Genomic DNA, 14,996 nt, shown 5'->3' with positions numbered 1-14,996 from the left:
GGTCATGTACCGGATTCTGACTGAAGCATTCGAACACATGCACGCCATCAAACACGAATGATGGCTTTTTGTATATTTTATCATTTATCTTCTGGTCTTTTAACAATAAAAGTTCTTTATTTTAATACATCAGACCAAATATGTACAATTTAAGCTAGATGAATTATTTATTTACATTAAAAACTGTTTTTGATTGTTTGTCCCCTCAACAAAATAGTCGATTCATCACAGATTATTTCCTTTTTTTTTCTCTTCGCTTTCTAACACGTACGTTCACATCGAATCATATTTGTCACTTATTATGTTCATAAATAAAGCTAAATTTCCTATATAGTTGCTGAGCAGCATTGCAAAACTGAACCCCAGAAAAGACGCATCAACAATTTAGCTGGTTCAGTTCTTCGTGTATAAAATTTTGCAATCACACAAATTAGTGTAACAGGATTATAATTAATTGAAATCTCCTGAAACAATTGGTGTTAGCATAATTATTAATTAGCACATAGGAGCAAGTATAGTCTCTTCAATGAGAATTATTAATTCTGTATACAGAAGATCAAAGATAGTTTACAACAGACAGACCACGTACAAGAGAGACAAATGGATCTTGTACGCATGAATTAATGTCGTTTCGTCAGGGGAATAAAAATATTTGTAAGACATCCCAACCATTGTTAGCTATATTCAATTAAAGGATCGGTACACTTGCTTCTTCATGTCTACTTACAAAATACCTGCTTCCTCTGCGCATAGAAATATTGAACATTTCTTCGAAGTTGGATGGGAACAGAGTAGGTACGGAATTAAGCCTTTTGAAACAGAGGCTATACGGTCTGATTCTTATTACTTAATTGTGTCCCACAGCTCTTTAAGGGACTCAGAAATGCAAATAATAAATATACAGAAAGTACGGAGATATCTGAATGCATGAGTGAATGAAAACAACTTATTGAATGTAGTGTGTGCCTCTAACAATCAGACTAAGGCTGTAAGCTATTGGAGAAAGTACAAGTCAGAGACCCAAACATTTGTTTTAGCCGATATTTCCTATTAAAGGCTAGCACAATACTTTCGCATCGTTGCATTCTGTAGCTACCGTACATTGCTGAGCTCACTGATTGTATCGCCTTGCGCTGCTGGCGAGAAGTTTGAAAGAACAGGAAATCCGATCTTCCAATCTTTGTTGATCATTGCCAAGAGGGGGGCACTTCATTGCACGCGAGTATGTAAAAATTCGGTGTTAAGGATTCCGAACATTGGTCAGTCAGTCAAACTCTCTCTCTCTCTCTCTCTCTCTCTCTCTCTCTCTCTTATCCATGAATAATGGAGAAGGGGAAAGAAGGTATAACGAGATTAGGACTTTCTAAAGATTGCGCCTTCTTTAAAGGAAAGATTCGCTTAACTTCAGCAAGGATGGATTACGGGAAAGACATTTGATTGAAAGACACAATTTCCTTATCTAAAAGCGCGTACAGTAGAATAGTTTTAGCGATAACTTTCCACTGCGTTACAGATAATTAAATGTATATATTAGCATAAAAAGGCACTAAAACAGTAAATAGAGAAAAGTTCTCATTCAGCAAAAACTTATCTTCGGTCAGTAATTGTCCAAGGTGTCTACGAGGATTTAATCTATGTCTTTGCACAATGCAAAACTTCCTTCGGATTTTATTAGTCAATCAACTTGTCGGAGATTTATGTGCTGCCATTACTTAATTCGCTTTTCTTACAAAAATCTTTCTTGACGTTTGCGTGTATTGAATTCTGTGAGCGCTTTTGTTAAGCCCGTTTTTTTTTTTTTTTGTGTGTGTGTGTGCGTGTGTGCGTGCTCCCTTCAATGGGATAATGAACCAACAATGCTACTTCAGTGACTTTGAGGACTACAATACACTGATCATCTACTACTCGTAGTACTTTTTTTACAATCAATTTCTTCATTATGCGGAGAAGTAATAAATGAATAAATTCTTTTAACACCTTTGCATTCTCAAAATATGCGGAATTCTTATTAACTTTTACTTTCGTAAATCGGGTGGGAGCCAGTGTCTGCCTTCGTCGCGATATAAATTGTTTCTACCAATCGTGGAGAAGGTTCCGACCCAGTAAACACCAGCGTGTTATTATTTAATATGCCTAATCCCAACTGCAGTCTATTTTTCTGAAAATAGACTGAATTTTCAGAAAATTTCGAATCAATTTTAATGAAAATTGGAGGTTAAAACCCATGTTTTAACCACCCAATCACAATCTTGGGATGAAAACCCAAGTTTGTGGGGGGAAATCCCTCTACCTTACTGAGACCTACTAACTCACCTTCAATTGAAAAGTCCACATAAAGATTCATTGCGTCCTAGATGGGAATCGAAAGGTTTTTCTAACCAAGATAATCCTTATATCCTAATACCGACTAAGCTACACAGGGTCGACTTCTCTTAATTTATTATATTATATTATATTAATAAATATAACACTAAATAACCTCAAATTAAAATTAGTTAGTTGCAAGCGCCTGTTGTCTATGATGGATAATTTTCACTACCTGCTGTTAAAAAAAAAAAAAAAATCCACAGCAACCTCCAAAAATTGCTATTAGATATTAATAGTTAAATGGTGTCAAAGCTTGTAACCACACACTGCAAGTGAAAAACAAAATGAGATATTCTGCTTACTGAAGATAGGGTGTTGGCTCGGAATCCAAAACTCTAAGAAACACAAGGACTAATTACTCCTGTTCTACGACTCAAAATTATCAAAATTAAATTACGGTAATTTTATTCCTATGTAAGCGATAATATTTAATTTTTATAGTAGGGTAAGTAATTGATTAAAAATGACTAAAAAGTAACGATAAAAGTATAAGAATATAACCGCTTAGATACTTTGGAAGACAAATAGGAAAAGTTACTATCTACAGAGCTAATAGAGAATAAAATCATTAATTAATCTGTTCTTGGACTCATTAATCAGAAGGGTGATACAGTGAAGCATTAGATAAATTAGAGATAATGTGAACACTTATCTACAAGAGTGCTTCTTAAGAAGAGGCCCTTAGTAGACCTGATCGATCAATTTACTAAAGATCTACAAAGGTACTGACTGTGTGATGTATGAGATGGAAGGAATATACGGTAAATCAGATAATTCCTCGGTGATATCTCAATGAGAACATTAGCAGCACAAGGACATGTCTAGAGGAGATAACATAGAAACTAATGAATGTTCTGTTTGAAGAAGGTGACTTAGATTCTTAGAGTCCTTTAAGACAGCTGAGTAATATCGTGCTTCTTCGATTCTAAGACGCGCTTTGTTTTTAACTGTCTAACATTTTTGACATCGGGAGGAGGCTTACAATTGTTAAAAGTGGTCTGGAATAGACGCCCACAGATCTCCACATAACTCACCTAGTAGGTTAGTTATTGCTGCGTTTCATTTATCTCTGAGCATTTAAAGGTGTGTGTGTGTGTGTGTGTGTGTGTGTGTGTGTGTGTGTGTGTGTGTGTGTGTGTGTGTGTGTGTGTGTGTGTGTGTGTGTGTGTGTGTGTGTGTGTGTGTGTGTGTGTGTGTGTGTGTGTGTGTGTGTGTGTGTGTGTGTGAAAACGCAAAATGATTAAAATCTTTTAAACAATCCATTGCTATTTTTTTAAGTACCATAATTAGACTATAGTACTTTAGTACTATAATCAGAGAACCCTACTCTAGAGACCCAACATGATACTTTTTTTCAAGCTACTTCATGTCTATAATAAGAAGGTAGTAATCGTCTCATACCGAGCAAAGAAACTGATCTGCCCCCTAAGGTATACCAGGCAAATCTGTTTCTGACTATGGAATATTTAGATGAACAAAATGGCATTGGGCAGTCATCTATAATTAATTCCTAGACTTCATTCCGTTAAAATCGGAACTTAATGTTCACTAATAATACATAACAAATGAGACAGTCTGAACACAAATGTAATGTATAAAATTTCTGGATAAAATTCAGTGAAGCATTTGGATGAGTTTTTACGTTTCTTATTTATATTTCTTTATTTGGAGGAACTGTTGTAGGAATTGTATTGTTTAGCTAAATCTAAAACCAAATCTGAGTAAGAATAAAAGTTGACTTAATATGCTATTAGTATCTATTCTATTCCATCAGTCATACGGCTGGTGGGGGTAGCTGTATGCTACCATACTAAGGAAATGATTATGAGCACGGGTGTTTCCCATTGCCTTCCTTGCTGTACTATATCCTATGATTGTAGCCTATGTGTGTTCACAGGATCGGTTTGCCTGCTTGAGGGGTGAAAAACCTCAGATAAACTGGTGAAAAAACTGTGCTGTCCACGTCCGGCTAACTTGGAGGCTGAGAAAGATCTTTAAGCCCCTCACGTCGTCGACGGGAATCGAACCTAGAACACTCCTTCCCCATGCATATGGTTACGAGGCGCATAACCACTAGGCTAACAGCGCGGACGTTATTAGTATAAGAGTATTTAAATAGTTAAAGAGTACTTCACAGTTCAAAAAGTAAAACATATAAATTAAAACAAAAATTAATTGAGAAAATTTCGACTAATGATTAATAGGATTGAAATTATATGAAGGAAATCGAGTTAATTCAATCAACATAACACAATTCATTACATATCCACGGCGTCTAAAACTATAACCTTTAACTACTGTTAAAAACATCGATCTGATTATCATGCAAAACGACATCAAGTTACTTGCAGGATATGTTATTATTATCAATATTAACAATTCCCATTTGATCACGCACTTTCATAGTTTGCTATACTTTCGAATGTTAAGAACTTTTATAAAAAAAGAAGTAGAAATAAATCTATGAGATGCGATAGAAAAAAAAAAAGAAAACACTTTGACGATGCATTATTCCGGATTTTTCTAGCAGTGAGGACTTGAAGTATGTAAATATCTTTCGTCCGGAAGTTTGGAGAATTTAAAAGAAGGTGTCTGAAGGGAGAGCTAAATGGCTTCAATTTAATCTGCAGAACTTGTGTTCAGCTCAGCTAAATTCCTTCAGTAAAGGAATAGATAAAGAAAAGGATCGGGTAAAACTCCAAGAGGCTGGCGAATCTCATTAACCATGCAACAGAGACTCCAATAATGAGGAAAATGCGTTTTTTTCTCTTTCCAGAAGTATCACTGTATCGAACTTTCCAACACAGAGATTTCTGTTATTTATGATTCTTTTGCATGTATAACAAACCTTCTTCGGATAGTTTTATTTTTATTGTGCAAAATTTCTTCTCAAGGGAATTCCAAAGCACCGGCTTCCACGCACGCACGCAAGCAAGCATACGCACACACTGAAATAATGCATAATATACTGCAATAACAGAATGAAATACATGACATCGTAATGATTATGAGAAGCAAATCAATAAAAATGTTAGCATTCGGCAAGTGTCAAAAAGAATTATAAAAAAAAAAAATGTTTGATACGTAACTCTGATCCTGTTTTTAGTTTTTACAGATGTTTCATATCTTACAAATAAAGTCTGAGAGATGAAGCCATTAGGGAAAAAACATTTATCCAAAATGGAAGAAACTGAAATAGCTCAACAGATTTTTAGTAAACAAATTAAAAAAATTTCATAAAAATCAGTTCAGTTAGGGGTGTATACAAAACGAACGGAAACTGTGAATAAAGTAGCTTTAAGTATGCATTTTCCAAAAAAACAAACAAACACACTTTTGCAGCAATGTTCTAATCTCCCTACATTATACTTAAAAATTATATACATAAAGGCCTATGTAGCCCTTTGGAAATAACGTTTGCATCCATAGCGCTAGGCAGCACGAAGAAAGACTCTTCTACGTTCGATAGTCGCCGACTGGAGGTACTTTTTCTAACCTCTACTTCGATTGTTTATGCCTATATACTGTATATTTCACATGGAGACTGTTTGTTGAGTAATTATTTAGAAAGCGAAGTTAGTCCACGCGGTAAACAAGAAACAACCAACTGCAAATGTTCACACTAAATAAATAAAACACTCGATACTCCACTTCATACAAATTTCAACAATATTGTTGCTGTACATTTAATAAATTATTTCTTAGTACTTTCCTTAAACTGTATATTCCAACTGTTTAATAAGATGCAACTTATTTATAACTTCGAATTGTACTTCATATTTCCGATTTCTTTCTTTTTTTTTTTTTTAATTCCCAAACCAAGGGAACGGATTAGTCAGATCCGTTGCACCAACTGTTCAGCCACCCAATGCAGTTCTTCACATTATCTTCAATAGAGTCAAGGGAGCGGGAATATCTTCTGATTCCATTGAATAATAATAATAGTAATAATGACAAAGGTTCATACAGAGTACTTACATATATACAAATAAAACATTATTGCTACATTTTCTGTTCACTGTGGAGATTTAGTACAAAAGTTTTCTATTTTTTATAACCATAATGATGATTTAATCCGTCAGTTCTGACTCTTGGTAACTTTGTAGGTAAGTATTCTTGCCACACAAAGTGTTTCTGGTGAGATTTTTTTTGGGGAGGAGAGGATGAGATTCTGGTGAGAGGGTAGTTCACAATTGCATTACCCAACCTCCCCTCTTTTATTCGGGCTTGGAACCGGTATCTAACTGACGAATCAGGAACCATGAATACTTAAAAAAAGGTCTTAAGTTCTAGGTGGGGGCCAAAAAACCTGAGTTTCCGGGTGAAAAAAAAAAACTCTACCTCTGTATGAGACCGGCTAACTCATCTTTCGTCGAAGAGACCAGATAAAGGTTCCTCCCATCACTGCCCCGGGAATTGAACCGACGTTTTTCCGAACAAACAGCTTCATCCATACCGACTGAGCTACGGAGGCTCTTTTTATAACTCTACATAGCAATAATAATGTTAGCAGTATAATCAATATTCCTTTTTACCTTTCGAAGCCAATGTTTGACTGACATAATTTAGTGCTATCAAGTTTTAGTTTTATTGCTATTAAGGTACAGAATTAGTGCTATATTAATTTTTTTTACCATACACTTTAGTTAATACAATACAAAACGTTGTTCTGTATGGTTTTCAGTAGATTTCTTTAGAATCAGTAATCCCGAGCTCTTGCTCAGTCATCAGGTGCCATCTGTTTTCAGAGAAATTTTAAAATCTTACATAATTTATTAAAAGTAGTCCTAATCAGTCTAATAAAAGCTGATCTTCCTTCGAATCTGCGAAAGATTTTTCACTTTTACATCTTCATGAATACTGCTTTAGCAACTTTGAATCCTAGTCTTGTATCTTTTGTCTGTTTTTATCCTTCTTGTACAAGTTTGGGTAGGCCAAGAATTTTTCTTCCTGAGAAATCCTTGGCCTACCCAAAAAACACTTTTGTAAACCTATAATACATAGTGCCGTGGATGGGCTAAGAATTTTATTAATTTTATGATTTTTAAAATAGTCCGAAAACCCTGTCCTATGAACTGAATATTAAGCCACTTCAGTCCTCCAATAAGCTAGACGATAGTCTCACAGTTGGCGATGAAATTAATTTCCCACCTAAAGACAATCACACGTATCCATACCCACAGCTGGATTCGAACCCATAGCCTGATAGTTGGAGAGTGAATACGTTTGCCACTCGACCAACCATGCCTATAAATTTACATTTACATTATATGTTTGTTAAATAAACTGTGGATATGTTTTTTTTATTATATATTTTTAGGACAGTCAAGTAAAAGCGGCACTCTTTTCATTCTATATGCTTGTAACGTTCAGTGTTCTGTCACGGTCAAATAAACTGAGTTCGTATAAATCTAATTAATGCTAAAATCGAGAACTTAATTGTATTGGCAAAGACTGCTATGAATGTCAGTATATAGCATATGTTCTGTGACTGATCTGGCTATTTATAGCAGAATTGAAAACTGAGTTTCTAGAGGAGTAGCTCACTTTCACTTGAAAAGTCCATCATAATGTTCCTCTTGACAGAATTTAAACTCACAACTTTACTGATCAAAGGACATCTTCATCACCGATTGAACTACGAAGGATAATGCCAATATTTATAGAGTGGTAACATTGTTCTGTCATCGTACAAAAATAAAATCTAAAATCCCATGTCCTTATTCTATGAAGAAAAGAAGGAAGAGGTTGAAGATGTTTCTTTAATTTTTGTTATAAAGAAAAGGATGAAGTTATATTAGGCTGGAAAATGTTCTTTTTTATATGAAGCTGTCAGAGATCAGAAAGAAGTTTTCAACCGAAAAGTGTATAAATGGAAATATTAGAAGAAAATACATTTAATTAATGAAAGCTATCACTCACACACACACACACACACAGAGAGGTGATGGTGAAAAGCAGATAGAAATGCATACTCAATATTCGTATGCAGCTCAGTGTTATAATTTTTTTATATAAAATGCCTCTTGTTTTGAAAAAAAAAATACTGCATTTAACTTGAAAACAAACAAACAAACAAATTATGAAGGTAAACATATATTTACCTTCATAATTTGTTATATCAATCTTATTCTCAAATCTCTAATTTTGTATGAAAAACTTAGATGTGAGAGATACCTGTACCTGTTGATTAAGGTACAGGAAACTGCGCAGTTTGTTGCCTTAATCATTCCAGTTCATCTACAGAGATGAATATTACAAGTGGGGAAATCCCAGGAGGATTCAACATTAGGATTGTTGTTGTTTACTGTATTAATATTCATTATCTTTTCACGAAACTGTACGAAAAAAAAAAAATCTTGCTTCCACTCTGCAACATTTTATGTCTGAACACCGGTTTCATCGAAGATTTTACTTAAACTCATAAGACTTCTTTTGAGGAAAGCGTCTACTTATTTCCTTTGACTCTCTCGACATTCTACCTTCCAAGTCTTAAGAGCCACTGTGCATTACAAACATGTCATAAGTGCAACATCACTTCCTATAAAGTTCTTAAATTTCCAGGAAATTTTCTACGTTTAAAGAAAACATCGTTCATTTATCTTACTTAGACAACAATAACACGAGACATGACAGCAACTCATAATGGATATGCATATGTCTGCATAACAAGAAGAAACAATAGCCAAGAATGAGAGAAACATGCCTGCCCTCTCATCTAAGTATCCTACATTTATCATAACTCTCAACAATGGCACAAAGACCTTTTCAAGACATTACTAGAGCGTACGTAATGATGCCTGTATTAGCGAGTACGATGAAACCTTCTTTCTTTAAAGATAAGAGATAAGTCTCCTTGACGATAATATTAAAGAAGTGCTAGTTTCTTTATGACCACGAAAGGAAAGGCAAGATTATGAAGGCCATTTTCCAAACTTTAGCGATGGATGGACAATCACATAATTTATTTGTTATACTGCACTTCACAGAACACAAAAGATTTGGGGGGGGGGGGGGAAATACGTAAAAGATGGTAGCAGACGTAAACGTTAATTCCCAGTTGTCAGAAATGCTTGCGATATGTAGACACTGAATAAGATGGAAAAAGGTGTAAATTAAAGTTGACATATGATAAGTGGGATTTCGCTTTGAATTAATGTTTATTGCATGAGGAGTTTATTGTTAGTGTAGAATCGAAAAGAGAATCCAAGTTCGAATTGTTATTAGTGTGAAAGGTAGAGTAATAATTGAATGAAATAAATCTTAATTGACTCATTTTCTTGTTGCATAAACTGTATTCAGACAGTGAACGACCCTACAATACTGATTTCCTATTATTTTCTCTTCGCATTCTTATGACGTTTTTGAATATGATTAGTTTCAGAATTGTAACGAGAATAAAAATATATTATCCAAAAAAAAAAAAAAAAAACGAAAGAAAGAAAAAGGACAAAAGTATGAAACTACATTTAAGAGCAGATAGGGAATGGAAGTGAAGGAAACTTTTTGTAACAGCGAAAGAACAGTGGAACATCCCATCCATCTTTCCTCGCATGCTAGGTTCAATGGCCCATCACAGCCAAGTAACTTAACTTATTTGAAACCTAACCATTCTCTCTGATAGGGCAGTTAATTGCATATGATGAGTTTATTATGGCTGTAAATTACGTGTGTTCTCCTGGTCGGTTCGCCTGTCTGGCGGGATGAAAAGTCCGATTTTCTGTGAATAAAAAAAAAAAAAAAAAAAAAAGCTTCCCCCTCAGTATAAAATAGGCTAACAAACTATCCATTGTAAAGTCCTAATGAAGGTCCTATAAGTTACTACAATTGTTTTATTCGTTGTTTTCTTAGATTAATTTGTGTGTTTTAGTATATTACTATGGTTTTTTCCGGGTTTATTTGACTACATTTTATTTATTTATTGCATTCTAATTGTAAATAGTCTTAAAATGACGCAAAAAACCGGTCAGAAGTGGGTAGTGTCAAAGCTAACGTAGATGCCTGAAAGGAGCACTTTTGGGTACCGGACGAGTTCATCGAAAAGGCAATTAATCGAAAGACAATTCATCGAAAAGTCAATTCATTGAATGAACAATTCGTCGAAAATGCAATTCATAGAAAAAACAATTCACCAAAAAGTTTAACTTTCGAAAATATTATAATAAAATTGATCCATTTAGAACAAATACTGAGACGTGCAGAGCGAGAAAGCAATGCTACTTTAATAGAGAATAATTATAGAACAATAAGGTTTCTTATTGTCTTTTCATGAAACCGAATCTTTGTCTCTGAACAAAAAAAAGGCATTGTAACACCGACCTTGATGTAAATGAAGATAAACTGACGCATGAAATTTCCATATTGGAACCAATTATTAGACATTCGACCACAGAGTTAGAAAAAGTTGAGAAATGTTTAAAAAACTCAAACTTAACTAATAATAATAATAAAATTATTATTATTAGTTAAGTTACATGTAAACATGCAAGAAAAAAGGAATATGGTACGATTATTAGTTTATTAAATTTGTGCTTGACGAAGTCTCCACTTCGAGTTTCCTGGGACAGAAAGTTAATGATGTGACGAAAAAGAAACAGGAAAAAATTAAATAAAAAGGGAAAGCGATTTTAGTGTTGAACTAATGATATTGTATAAACTGATGATTTAAGCAGCGATAAACCCAGTATAAGAAAAGATATGAAAGGGGTGTTACTGGTTTATCAGCAATTATTCGATCTATTCGATCAGTGGAAGAAATGGGTGTGAGTTTTCAGATAGAGTACGTTTGATTGCAGAGAAGACTGTAAGAGGCATGGCCTGTACTTGAAAAGATTTGGTATCAGGCTTGGAAAAAATATTTATTAGGTGAGACATAATGAAGAGATTCAGGAGAGCTAATCATCATGGGAGGTACGGTGAAAATTATGTAAATTCAGCTAAAGCATGCAAACTTGATAATAATATGAATGCCATTCAGCACGATTTTGAATCTGGTGAATGGGTAGATCAGTATGCTTTGAATTCGGACTTTTTGAGTGTAGGGGGGAAGGGAAGAGAAAGTTGGCCAACTGGACCAGATTTCAGGTATAAGGAATTCAACCTCTTTTCATTCAGGAAAATATGTTGAATTCGTTGATTTGGTGAAAACCTATTGAAACCCGGCTCTCAGAATCATGTCTCATTTAAGATACTTTGGATCCAGAAATGAGCATAAAGAGTATAGTATTTTTAAGAACAGAAGATCGTAGAGGAGGGTGAGGATACTCTTAACATATATCAGATGTTAAGTTATTGGAACATTGATTGGGTAGCAGTGAAAAGTCATAAGAATGAAAGAGAATTTATCGAGCTATTCAGACAACTTTCTCAAGTAGAATATAAAAGAAGAAAGGAGAAACTCGAGGTCAAAGAATGTTAGATTTGATCACAACTTCCGAAGGGTTCTCAGTTAGAAATGTGACTGTTTTGCCACCAGCTGGCGACGATGATCATGTAATACTGACCTGGGGAGTAGCCAAATATATGGATGTTCTAAATGAGACAGGTTACATGTGGAACTACAAAGCTGGAAATTATGACAAAGTCAGGAATACTCCTGAGTTTGTTATTAGTTTTTGATTCTAAAGTATCAGTTACTGAATGAGAAAGATAGCAATGCATGGGGAGCTTAGAAAAGGGGCTTGAATGGGGCAGTATCTGAATGTATCCCTAGAGTTTGAAGAATAAACAGAGTGAGAGTGAAATGGATATGCAACCTTAATGAGAAAAGATCCTAAAGAAGAAGACTATGTGGAAGGAATATCGTGAGAAGATATGAAATACATAAAGGGAAGGCCAGAAAAGATACGAATAGTATACGAAAAGCTAAATTGCGGTATGAAAAGAAATTAGCTATGCAGACTAAAAGCAACCCAAAAAATTTTAACGTTAAGCTGCAATTAAAAGAATGAATGTGGAAGAATAACTTGACTGAATACAGGCGGTACCCTGTGTCAAAACAGATACGATTGCTCAAATAATCAGCGCACACTTCAAGATCTATTAACTTGATGTGTGCAACATGGCGCACGGTGTTTCCATTACACTGGATGAGATAAAGGTGCATGAGGACACGGGTAAGAATTCTGATAGCAACACACGCTATGTCAGGATGTCATGCAAATTGTATAATTTGAGTCTCCGTTCAGGAACGAAATGGTTTGATAAATAAGCTATCTTTTGCAAAGAACAGCATGGTTTACTAAAGGAATGTCATTTTCAAGAAATTTGCTGAAATTTTGTAATAATGTTACTGCCGAGTTGGATAAAGTGAATGGTTACACTATGATACTGTTGAACTTTGCTAAGGCATTTGATAAGATACCATATGAGAGGCTATTGCATAAATTGGAGAATGTGGGACTGGAATATAAACTATTATTTGTATAAGTGGGCTGTTAATGGACAAGTATCCGAAAGTAGTATATATATATATATATATACAGGGTGTTCGGGATAAATTTGACAGTTTCGTAAGGAAAAAGAAAATCTTCTTTGTATCTATTAAATTTAATGAATTGACAAAAAAACATTACAGGCAGAGTTAATTACAATACTATCAACAAGATTTACTCAAAATAACCACCATTAGCATCGATCACAGCTTCAATTCTGCTTCGGAACCTCGAACAAGCTGATGCTACAGTCTCCCTGGGAAGGGCCGCAAAAACTGTTTTAATTTGATCCATTAACTGGGCTTTTGTATTACTGGAAGTGCGATTGGTGTCTTTTTCAACTGCGCCCCATACAAAATAATCCATGGGGTTAAGGTCTGGGGAGTTTGGAGGCCAAACATTTGGACTGGTGAAGTCGTAGAAAATTTCAGACAACCATTTTTGACTTTTCCCAGAGGTGTGGCAAGGGGCCGAATCCTGCTGCCATACATACGGCCTACCATTGGCTACCCTTGTTATCCAGGGCTTGACTACAGTTAGCAACTCCACGAACAAAGCCCGAATTCCAATGCCAGGGTTCTTCAACACCTGTTCCTGCAGAATTGCGAGGAATTCTGCTGTACGAACGCAATCAGATCGTCTGCTAGGGATCTTTCTTCTTGCTACATCCTCGTAGTTACCATTGCAAGTCTCTAGTTCATGCCTGATTGTTTTTACTGTATTCAGGGAGCATTGGGCAGCAGTCGTAATATCCTTATTTTGATGGCGGGCACGAATCATCATGATACAAGTTATTCTCTTCCATGATTCAGGTGGGTTCCAGCTATCCATCCTTTCTGACATCTTGTATATGAATGAAGAAGGGTCCAAACTTTTAAATGGGATTATTTAAATTGTTTATAAAACACTCAGATACGGACAACACGCGAAATATCGTGCATTTCTAGTACTCTATGTCAACTACAAATTATATTGCCTTACAAGACTTATGAAAACTAAAAACTGCTTTAAGAATGACTTTTTAACAATGTACAGGGTAGCCTAAACTCACGAAGGGGTTTTAAACATTTAGTAACTTTTTTATTTATTATTTTTATTATAAGGAAATACAGACCTTAAGACTTTTTAAAAAACCACATCACGTAAATGCCTTTCATTTTCTGCTTCACAAAGACGGTCCTTTCTACGGAATGGTGCACGAGAGCTGTTAATGTTATCAGCTGCAGAGTCCTAATTTTTGCACGAATGCAGGAGCGACAAGGATATTTGTCGCCCGGGTGCAAACTTTTATCGGCTGTCCGTTTGACATCTAAAAGTAAGGGTTATTAGTATTATATATTAGTTAATGTCAATGTTGCCGCAACATTGACTTTACACCCTCGGTTTGGCACAGCCCTGCACGAATGTTCGCGTTCGGCTTTTATATTTTCAGAATGCCTGATTCTTGTAATCCCCATCTTGCAACAGCAAATTGTCTATCTACCCATAGGTTTCACCTTTATTAACAGATTATGCTTACTAAATCTAAGCATTATTGTGCATGAACATCCCAAGCAAAACTAGTTTCCATGCTAACTGCATCATGTATGGCATAGACTCAAACTGCTTCATCTTAAGTTATACTGTAGTAGCACTATAAATTTTAATTGCATGTGCACGCACACACACACACTATACATCAATACTCCTACCTGTTTTATACACCCTAGAATAGGCACAAAGCAATGAAATCCATATTGCTGATGATTGTATATTTAATGAAGTGGCCATCCAAATGTATACACATGCATGGATTGTGGTTAATTTGGACACATTGGGAATGGCATAATTTTTTGGCCCAAATTAAATGTCAAATTTTTCATTAGAAAAATTACTGACTGATAAAATGAAACAACTGGCTTTAAAGTAAAATATATGCCATAAAAAATGTATATACATATTAAACACACATACAGTTCTTAACAGTTAATAACATTGGAGGAATTAATGAAGCATATCCTATTTTTATTTATTTTTAATTGACTATAATTAAATAACATATTGCCTTTGCACATGAAATAGTCATAATCCAGAAATAAATTTTCTAGCATCTTGGGTAGTCATTAGTCCAAACTTGGGAGTGTCATTCTCATCACTTTTTTTATTCTAATATCTTCTGATGTTTTGCTTTAATTTCTTCTCACAATTTTCATTTTC

This window comes from Typopeltis vanoorti, chromosome 2 (assembly GCF_054136105.1).
Source record: "Typopeltis vanoorti isolate ZY-2024b chromosome 2, IOZ_Tvanoo_1.0, whole genome shotgun sequence".
NCBI classification, from domain to species: domain Eukaryota; kingdom Metazoa; phylum Arthropoda; class Arachnida; order Uropygi; family Thelyphonidae; genus Typopeltis; species Typopeltis vanoorti.
This window is presented reverse-complemented; position numbering follows the sequence as displayed.